At 39.8% G+C, this 8,753-nt stretch overlaps 1 pseudogene; it reads left to right on the top strand.

The window, feature by feature from the left end:
• Positions 1-788: 788 nt before the first annotated feature.
• The window catches only part of LOC149036286 (uncharacterized), an 8,952-nt pseudogene continuing 987 nt past the window's right edge, over positions 789-8,753 (top strand).

Here is an 8,753-nt window from a genome sequence, read left to right on the forward strand (position 1 = left end):
CCCCTATCGGCAACAATGATGTTTCCATTCCTGTCAACAGATAAAACAAAAGGATTGTGCAGCTGGTGATCAAGATTTTCTTCACCACCAAACTGGCTTAGGTACTCACCCTGCTTATTGAACAATTGAACACAGTGGTTAATACTGTCTACCACTACATTGCAAATATGAAATGCTATCCCAAAAGGCAAATTTAACTCACTCTGTTTATCACCCTTCTTACCAAAAGATCTTAAGTAAGTTCCATCAATACTGAATACCTGAACCCTGCGGTTACATATATCAGTTACTGCAATTTCAACTCATTCATTCACAGCCACTCCACATAGAAAATCTAGCATTCCAACAGACGAATCTTGTTGTCCAATTGCAAAAGATGACACGGGTCTGAACTATCTGGGTTTCGGTTCAACTCCTAGGAAATGGACTGCCACGAATGTGTTCTTCGTTTACTTTTACTGATACTTGGCATTTTCTTGTATCTGTGTTACAATATGTACGTGATAGCCATGCGCCATCAATGTCTAACTAACAATGTCTATATCTGACTTTGTAGCTACCATCTTTCTCATCTTTGAATCGCACTTCCGTCGAACAGTCATGGCCTTGCTGATTTTTTTATTTCCACGGTTACAAAGTCACGCACACTGTAACATTGTTCTCCTTCGGCATTTCTTGTTGTTAATAAAAAGTTTGATTCAAGTCCAACACTCGCTTTATTGATTCCTTTCCCTTTAGCACTTGACTGATGAGCGCAAGTGTTTGTCACAAAAGTTTGAGCAGCTCAGATGGTAAGCGATAGGAATACACACAGTACACCATCGACGAACATCACAGTGGCGGGGCTATCTAGCTCAGTGGTCGACGAGCGCCGCATGTTGTTTAATCGACAACTGGTAATTTATGGATTCTTATTTCTCCTATCAGAGGTTCGATGCGCTGCAATGCGCTACATCCACGCTTCTTCTACACTCGCTAACACTCTGTACCACACTTGATCATACGTGCAGCTTCGAGAGGGTCGTGTGGCAAGCGATGTACGCCAGTAAAAATGTCTCTGCATGGGCGAGATCTCTGGCGTCGAGCTGTTGGACCTTATTAACATTAATTTAAACGAAAAAAAAAACTTCTACCGTGCAGGTAGCTCTGTTTGGCATGCTGTGAACATTAAATCAATCTTCGAGTTTTCTTGTTCTCAGAGGAACCGTCCTGTCTGGCATATCAATCAATTTTCCTATGCTATTGTGTGCTTTTTCTTTTTCCATACCCGTATGCAATATGCAAGAATGTCCTTCGCCCGTTAAGAGCGACTTTGCTCTTTCATTTGCAGTAACTTTACCCGCGCCGATGCATTTCATTTGCTCTTGATAGTATGTATTCCGTATGATCAACTTCTCATACAATTCAGAAATGTACTCTGCTTTTTTCGAGTCCTGCAAGGAAGGCATTAATAGAGGCATTTTCTCTAATAATATTTTTGCCACCTACAGAGAGTCCACCCTTACGCGAGAAGGCGGCAGAACCGCGTAAGCAGTTCCTCCCAGAGAGCACAGAGAGTCCCAGAAAACAAAGGTAACTGAAGATCACAGATTTTCTTTTTCATGCGAAAGGCCTTTTGCAAGACCTGAAAAGTTTGGAATTGACCCACTACTGAAAGAGATGTGTTGGTCACGGTCTGGAAAGATAAACTGAATCTCTCGTAAACATCCACCAACGGGGCCAAGTAGCTAACAATACATGTAATTTTCACGGAAATTTACGCGCAATCTTGCGATTTATAACTTAGCTTTCTCAAAATAAGTAGGAGGCACGGATGTGTTTCTCAAAACCCGGAGGACATATGTTGAAGGCCTAAATGTAATAACTGTCCTAAATGAAATAAAGTCATAAATGTAATAACATTTGGTCCTAAATGTGATAGTCCTAAATGTAATAACATTTAGTCCTAAATGTAACAAGCCTCCAACGCAATCGTTTAACTCCTTCAGTGCATCGTTGTTATGGCGGACATCCACACTAAGATGTTAAAGTGACAGCTGTTGCACACAAAAAACCGCTGACCAGTATACATGTCATATTACGGGCTCGCTGATATCAATCAGCGTCTTTTTACTTGCTAGACATAAGAAATATCAGCAGTCGAAGTATGGTCGTTAAAGCGGTTTACTGATCTAGTTGAAGAATATCATTTCCAGCCCAAAGTAGGCTAGTGCTTGGCTGGAAGCTCAATAGGATGGAATCGATTGGTACGTATCGCTAAGAATTTTTGGAAAAGAAATTGACGACAAATGATGATGAATTAGCATGCTATTGTTGATGTTATCGTTCGTGTTAAAGTCTTTAGTAGTGATGCACCATTTTAGAGCAGTTTGAATGATTTTGCTGCGTCACATGTTAATCCAAAAGAAAATTATCATTATCAGTAGTGTTTCTGAAATTTTGCTCATCAATGTTATTTAGTGTCAATAGATTTTAATGAAGCATTTGAGTTCATTTTTAAGAATGACTATCCTGATTTATTCAATTTTGAACCTGGGATATGGCATTTCTAGCCCTCTATGGCTTTACTCCACCTCAGTAATCAGTTCATGTATCATATGACTATAAGTGGAAACTGTTGAGCTTTCTTTTTTTCATTCATTCATTTATCTATTCATTTTCTCCCCTCACGGTGGGGAGTAGAGATGAAGACAAAAAATGAAATATAAACTTGAGATCAACTGTAAAATATATGTTTTCCCAATATTTCGGTTCGGGAACTGATGAACCTGTCATAAGGGGCTAAAGGAAAAAAATGAATGGTTCATTAGACCATCAATTGACCATCATGTGTTGAATGTTGTAGCCCAATGGTTCAATTTGACTCTTGCGTGGAAAAAAGGCAATATGTCGAGACCTGTAATCGTGAAATGGGATAACATATGATTGGTAAGTAGATATCTTGCTCTGTAAGTCACTTTATCATATGGCTTGCAGCGCACGCGGGCAAGATGAAGTGAATCCTGTGTTCTGATTGGCTACCTGAGCGGGCATGATGTGCCCACCCTCGCCCGCTCGGAATTCCCCGTATTGATCCCACGCAAGAAAACTTACAAAGATCGTAAATTTTGGACAATGTTGGCATATACATGAGAAAAATAAACGACCCTCTTGGGTTTATTGTGCTGCAAACACAGTTGGCTTTCACTATCGGATCTCGAAATAAACAAGCCATTCTTGATTCTTATCAAGGCGAAATCTTTTGCTATACAATGAATCCTTTAATGATTAAGCCAAGAGAATATAAACTCTCTTGATCAAGCTTGTATGGTCAAGATTACTGGATATTAGCCTCGTTCTTTTTCTACTTTTTTATGGACCGAGACTTCATCTCAGTGTATAAAAAAGCAAAAAAAAAAGAACTCGGCCAATATCCAGCCATTTTGACCTCACGCTTGGTCAATAACGCATATGAATATATTTTATGCAGACCCATACAAATCTGGCAAGGGAAGACAGTACAAAAAATGTACCTCCGAGCCCGGAATTTGTCTAACGTATAAGTCGGTGGACTTCCTTTTCCTTGTAATTTGGTTCATGAAGTGTTAACTTCAGCACTGATGACAGAAGTATATCATCAAAATCTGTTACACTTAAGAGTCTGAGCCAATGATATAAAGTGAGCTATTGGTCAGCGTTCTCATTGCTTTTACGTCCGTCAATTTGATGCCAAAAGCACATCAGCATCAGTATAAGGTGTTGTAGCCAATGCTTCTCAACTTACGTCTTAAGCAAATAAAAAGACGCCGATTAATATCCGTGAGCCCGCAATATTCCATCAATATTGGTCAGAGGATTCTTTGGTGCAACAGCTGTCACTTTCACATCTCAATGTTAGCGCAGTTAAACGATTGCATAGGAGCCTTATTACATTTAGGACCGAACGTTATTACATTTAGGGCTTTATTACATTTAGGACCAAATGTTATTACATTTAGGACTTTATTACATTTAGGACAGTTATTACATTTAGGACTTCAACAACATATCGGTTCCGAGAGCGATCATTTAAATCCGTTTTCTGTCAAGTGGCGCTGTAGATTTTAGTCCCGTATAAACTAGTCCATCTTCTTAATCAAGTAAGTATTATACTTTTAAGCTTTCATAATCACAAAAAAAAACCTGCTGGAGAAAAGATATAGCTTTACGTAACTAGTAAGTTATCAGGACTTCCGGAACATCGGCCCCAGGGCCTACGAGCCAGGTATTCTGAGCTTGTTAACTTGTACTTTTCTTTCAGCCGGAAAAAGAACTAAGCAACAGCATCCTATGTTTAACATTTTGAGAAGGTTTTAAGAAGTCTTAGAAATGAAGCAGTATTGATAAATGTTCCTCACACCTTTTTGTCATCAAGTGGGACTGACTTTGTGCATTCGATTGTTCACAGTATTTCTTGTCATCTCCAGGTTGTCGGAATATCAACTTCCTTACGAGCTAATTCGCATTAACATTCACATCTTTCTAAGGCGGCTGTAGTTTCATAGGTAAATTGGAGTACTGTTGAGAGAAAATAATGAATTTTTTATTCGGTGCGCACTTGTCTGTCACTAGGCTTTCTACTTAGTGTAATCCTAAACATTACAAATGCCCATAAAATCATACATAAGTTAATTTGCATATAATATTGACCTTCTCTCAGAGGGAAAAGTGACAACTCAACTCCATTAGGATGACTTTTTTGATCTGTGTAGAGGATGAAAATAGGACATTATTTAAAGGCAATGTTTACAACTTAATGCAATTACAACCCATTAAAACAACGTTATTATTTTTAACAGAAAAAACCACTACCAGAAATTTTGTTTGTCTTGCTGGGTGTGACCAACTCACCGTTCCAACCAACTGCGAGAAACTTTTATTAAAAGAAAATGGCCTTAGAGAGAAAAAGGTGCAGATCCCCACGAATGCATCGAAGGAACAGGTCAAGGAAGTTTTGTACAAGCGAGTCACATAATTCTCAACCCCCTAACTTGGTTAACATCTCAATTTCCTTTTTTCCTAGTCTTTCAGTTCCAGCCGTTTGTAGACCGATTTCTTTTGTTTGTATTTCTAGGGCCTTTCGTCCATTACGAAGTTGTGGCGAATTCGAAATGTTGGTGTGCGCAGACAACTCGCGCACTAGGTTACAAGTGGTAAAGTATGGGTCGTGCAATACCGACGAGCTTAGGTATTTGGGCATGGGCCGAGTTTATATTCGGCCCATACAGGTAGACATAACTTTGGGGGACATAGAGGATGACGATGAACATGCGGAGGAGTGCCTGCTTTGTAGGGTGTCTATCCCACTGCGTGGAATGCGAGCCCATATGGAAACGTGTCGGGTTTGTGTTTTTGCTGGTGACGTTTTTGCGACTATTTCTGGGTAAAATATCGAGCTTTCTGCTGACACTTAATTTTTTTTAATAATTTGTTTATAGGGTGGAACAAGGCCAGCAGGAACATCCGACGATGATCTGGCGCCAGCATTTGGCGAGAAGAGGCAAGTAGAAGTGGTCACCCCACTCGCTTAGTGGTTACTGTTTTCACGCTATTAGAAAGTACTGAAAATTGTAGTTAGAAATTCCTTTTGTTTAGCTTTAATTACTTTGAAGATATCAGTGACTTTATACTTTATATTGATATTTAATGTAGGGCATTATACTTAGCTGAAGGTGGTCTTTATGCACCAATATAATCAATATTTTAGGGAGAAAGAACGAGTTAGCCCAGCAGAACTGCCAAATCAGCCTCCTGGTGGCACTGAGCAGAATTCACTGGAACTGCCAGAACAGCCTCCACGTGGTACTGAACAGGCTTCAACTAGTCATGGTGAAGGAGCCGCCAAGGAAGAGTGAGTTTCTTAGCCATGTTAAAATTATTCGTGGAGGTTAATTATTTAGGTGGCGCTGAAGAGTTTCTCAAGTGCGTCTAAGGGAATGAAACGCCAATCCTGTATCGTTTTCTATGCGCTAACCGTGTGTACATCCATTGTACGCTGTCGTTGCCGTCATACACTAATTTACAATTGATTGTAACATCATGAACATTGCATGAAAACTTCTACCATCCCGCTAAAAGCCCCCTCCAATAGTTATTTTTTTGCCATCTCTCTAGGGAACCTGTCCCGTACCAGGAGCATCTGAGAAATACATTAGAGGAAACATTAAAAGCTATGTAAGTAAAAATTGATAGAACTATGCGTGGTACATTCTGCTTGATTGTCTTTTCCGTACCCTACAGTGTAGTTGGTGTAAGTGTGTATGAACTTTTTTTGTAATATCATTTTAAGGGTAGGAAGGGGGAAAGGTCCGTGAGTCATTCGTCCATTCAATTTCGTTTAAAATCAAAATTTGAAAATTGATGTGAATTTTTGATTTTCGTTATTTTTTATCACAAATGATACGAAAGTGCAAAATCGAAAATTTTTAAATTTTTTTTCCTTTTGATGGAATATTGAAACATAACTTATATTTAAACTTTAATCCTGTCAACAATGAAGAGAAAAATTGAAACTGAGCGGCAATTTTGCTTCTCCGACAATGTTGCATTCAATAGCATGGCTTAGTTTTTCTGTTTTCGGCGGAAGTCTAAAAAATTGAAAATTGAAAATTGCAATCAATTTTCAATTTTTGTTTTTCGGCCAAAACATTCCAAATCGTTGACAGAACTACCCAAGAGGGAAGGGGAAGGGGTCCATTCGCACGATAATTTTTTTTGCCCCCAGCGCGCTCTCCCCATGGCTAGGTCTGCTTCCTTGCTTAAGGGGTCTGGGAAGGGAGTGAGAGTTTAACTATCTCTTTGCGGTCTTTCACGACGTTTTGGAGCGTCTTCCTCGGTTCTTTCCATTACAGCGAGCAGCCAGACTTTGAACGTTAACCAGGACGTTAAAAAGATCTTAGACTTCGTATTGGAGCATATTGGAACGGGTGATGTAGCCATATCGACTTTTCAGGCGCCATATTGTAAAATATGGTTGGAATAAAGGTTAGGGAGAGGGAAGGGGTAAATTTTTGATACCACTCCTCCCCAATGGCCCGCCTGAAGTCTGCGAAGGAATTGAAAGTTTCGCGCTCTTTTGAACTGTCCGTTCGCCGCCATCATGGCAAGTAACAAAACCTTTGATTTAACGAGAGACGGAAAAGTGTTTAAATTATGAATAGCAAAGGGAGATATGACAGTTTCGAGGCTTTCTCGAGCTTTTCAGGCAAAGGCAAATTGTGTTTACATTTGGAGTCTTACAAAATCGCCCGATAACATGACTGCAACAATGCAAGATTAAGTAATCTTAAACAAAATTGAGATCGTGTTTAACTGTGGTTACCCAGCGAGCAGCTGTGTTGCGGATGAAATCTTCAATACTGAAAACGGCAAACGAGGAAAATTGTATTTTTCAGGTGGAAACGAATTCGTTGTACTTAAGGGAGGAGTTTGGAGACATGACGTACTGGCCGACTGACTCAGGACGATTTGATGTCTTGCATTTAGACGATAAATCTTCTCTTTTTGTCGTGTGGAAAGACTTGACGAATTCGCTATCAAACATCCCGCAGATAGCTGAACAACATACAGGGCAATTAAGTCAATTGTTAACTTATGGTGGCTCTCTCACTGGCCCTCAAGCAAGTTCCTCAAGGCCACCACTTTTCGGTAATGCAAGACGACAAGGTGGCGCTATTGCGAAGATTATTCATGCGGAAATAACAGACAAGAATGTGAAGGGACCTCCTACGTTCCAAGAACTAGTGGCAGACATACGTTACCATTAGGGAAGAAACCGCTAATGTGATTTACGTTCAGTCCAAGACAAGAGATGTATTCAATGTTTCATTTCTAGAGTGAATTGAGCCGTTCACTATGCTTTGTTAGAAAGGGAATTGCCGCAACGAAACATGTTGACTAAAATAAAGATTCTGATGCTGTTCAATGTTTAATTCCTTTCAGTACTGTTAATAAACCATTTTGAGTGTTGAAGTCATGTGCTGACTGCTCATTGACAGCCGGGAAAAAAAATGAGCCTTGGCAAAAGCCTATAAATTTACGGTAAAAGCTGAAAAATTATTTTGAACCCTGAAGGGTGCTCATGTAGACAGCTATACAAACAAGGAGATGAAGGTAGAAAAAAGAAGAAAATAGCGAACAACAAGCACTTAAGTCTAATAAACTTATACTTACCCGAGCAACGACGTCCCATTCTCTAAACAAAACCTCCTAACTGACCTCGAACTAAGGCCTTTCTTGTCGGGAAATCTTTCTTTCAGCTATAAGCTCACCTCGGAGTCTGTTTGAGTTATTACAAGATCCTCTATGTACTCAGCACTGCAGTCGTTCATGTTTGGAAAAGTGACTACGCGGTAAATACGAACTTCCAGCTTCCTCCTCTTCAGAGAAGTGTAGCGTGGGAGGGGAGGGAGGGGGGAAGGGGCAAAAAAAATTCGCATGGAGGAAAGGGGATCTGGGGGGAGGGTGCGAATGGACCCCTCCCTCTCCCTCTTGGGTAGTTCTGCCAACGGTTTGAATAGTCAAAAACAAAAATTGTTTTCAATTTTCAATTTTTAGACTTCCGCCGAAAACTGAAAAACTAAGCCATGCTACATACTGCAACATTGTCGGAAAAGTAAAACTGCGGCTCAGTTTCATTTTTCTCTTCATTGTTGACAGGATTGCAGTAAAAATATGAGTTATGTTTCAATATTCTATCTTTAGGGAAGAAAGTCCAAAATTTTCGATTTGGCACT

Source organism: Pocillopora damicornis, chromosome 12 (genome assembly GCF_964200805.1).
Source record: "Pocillopora damicornis chromosome 12, jaPocDami1.2, whole genome shotgun sequence".
NCBI lineage: Eukaryota > Metazoa > Cnidaria > Anthozoa > Scleractinia > Pocilloporidae > Pocillopora > Pocillopora damicornis.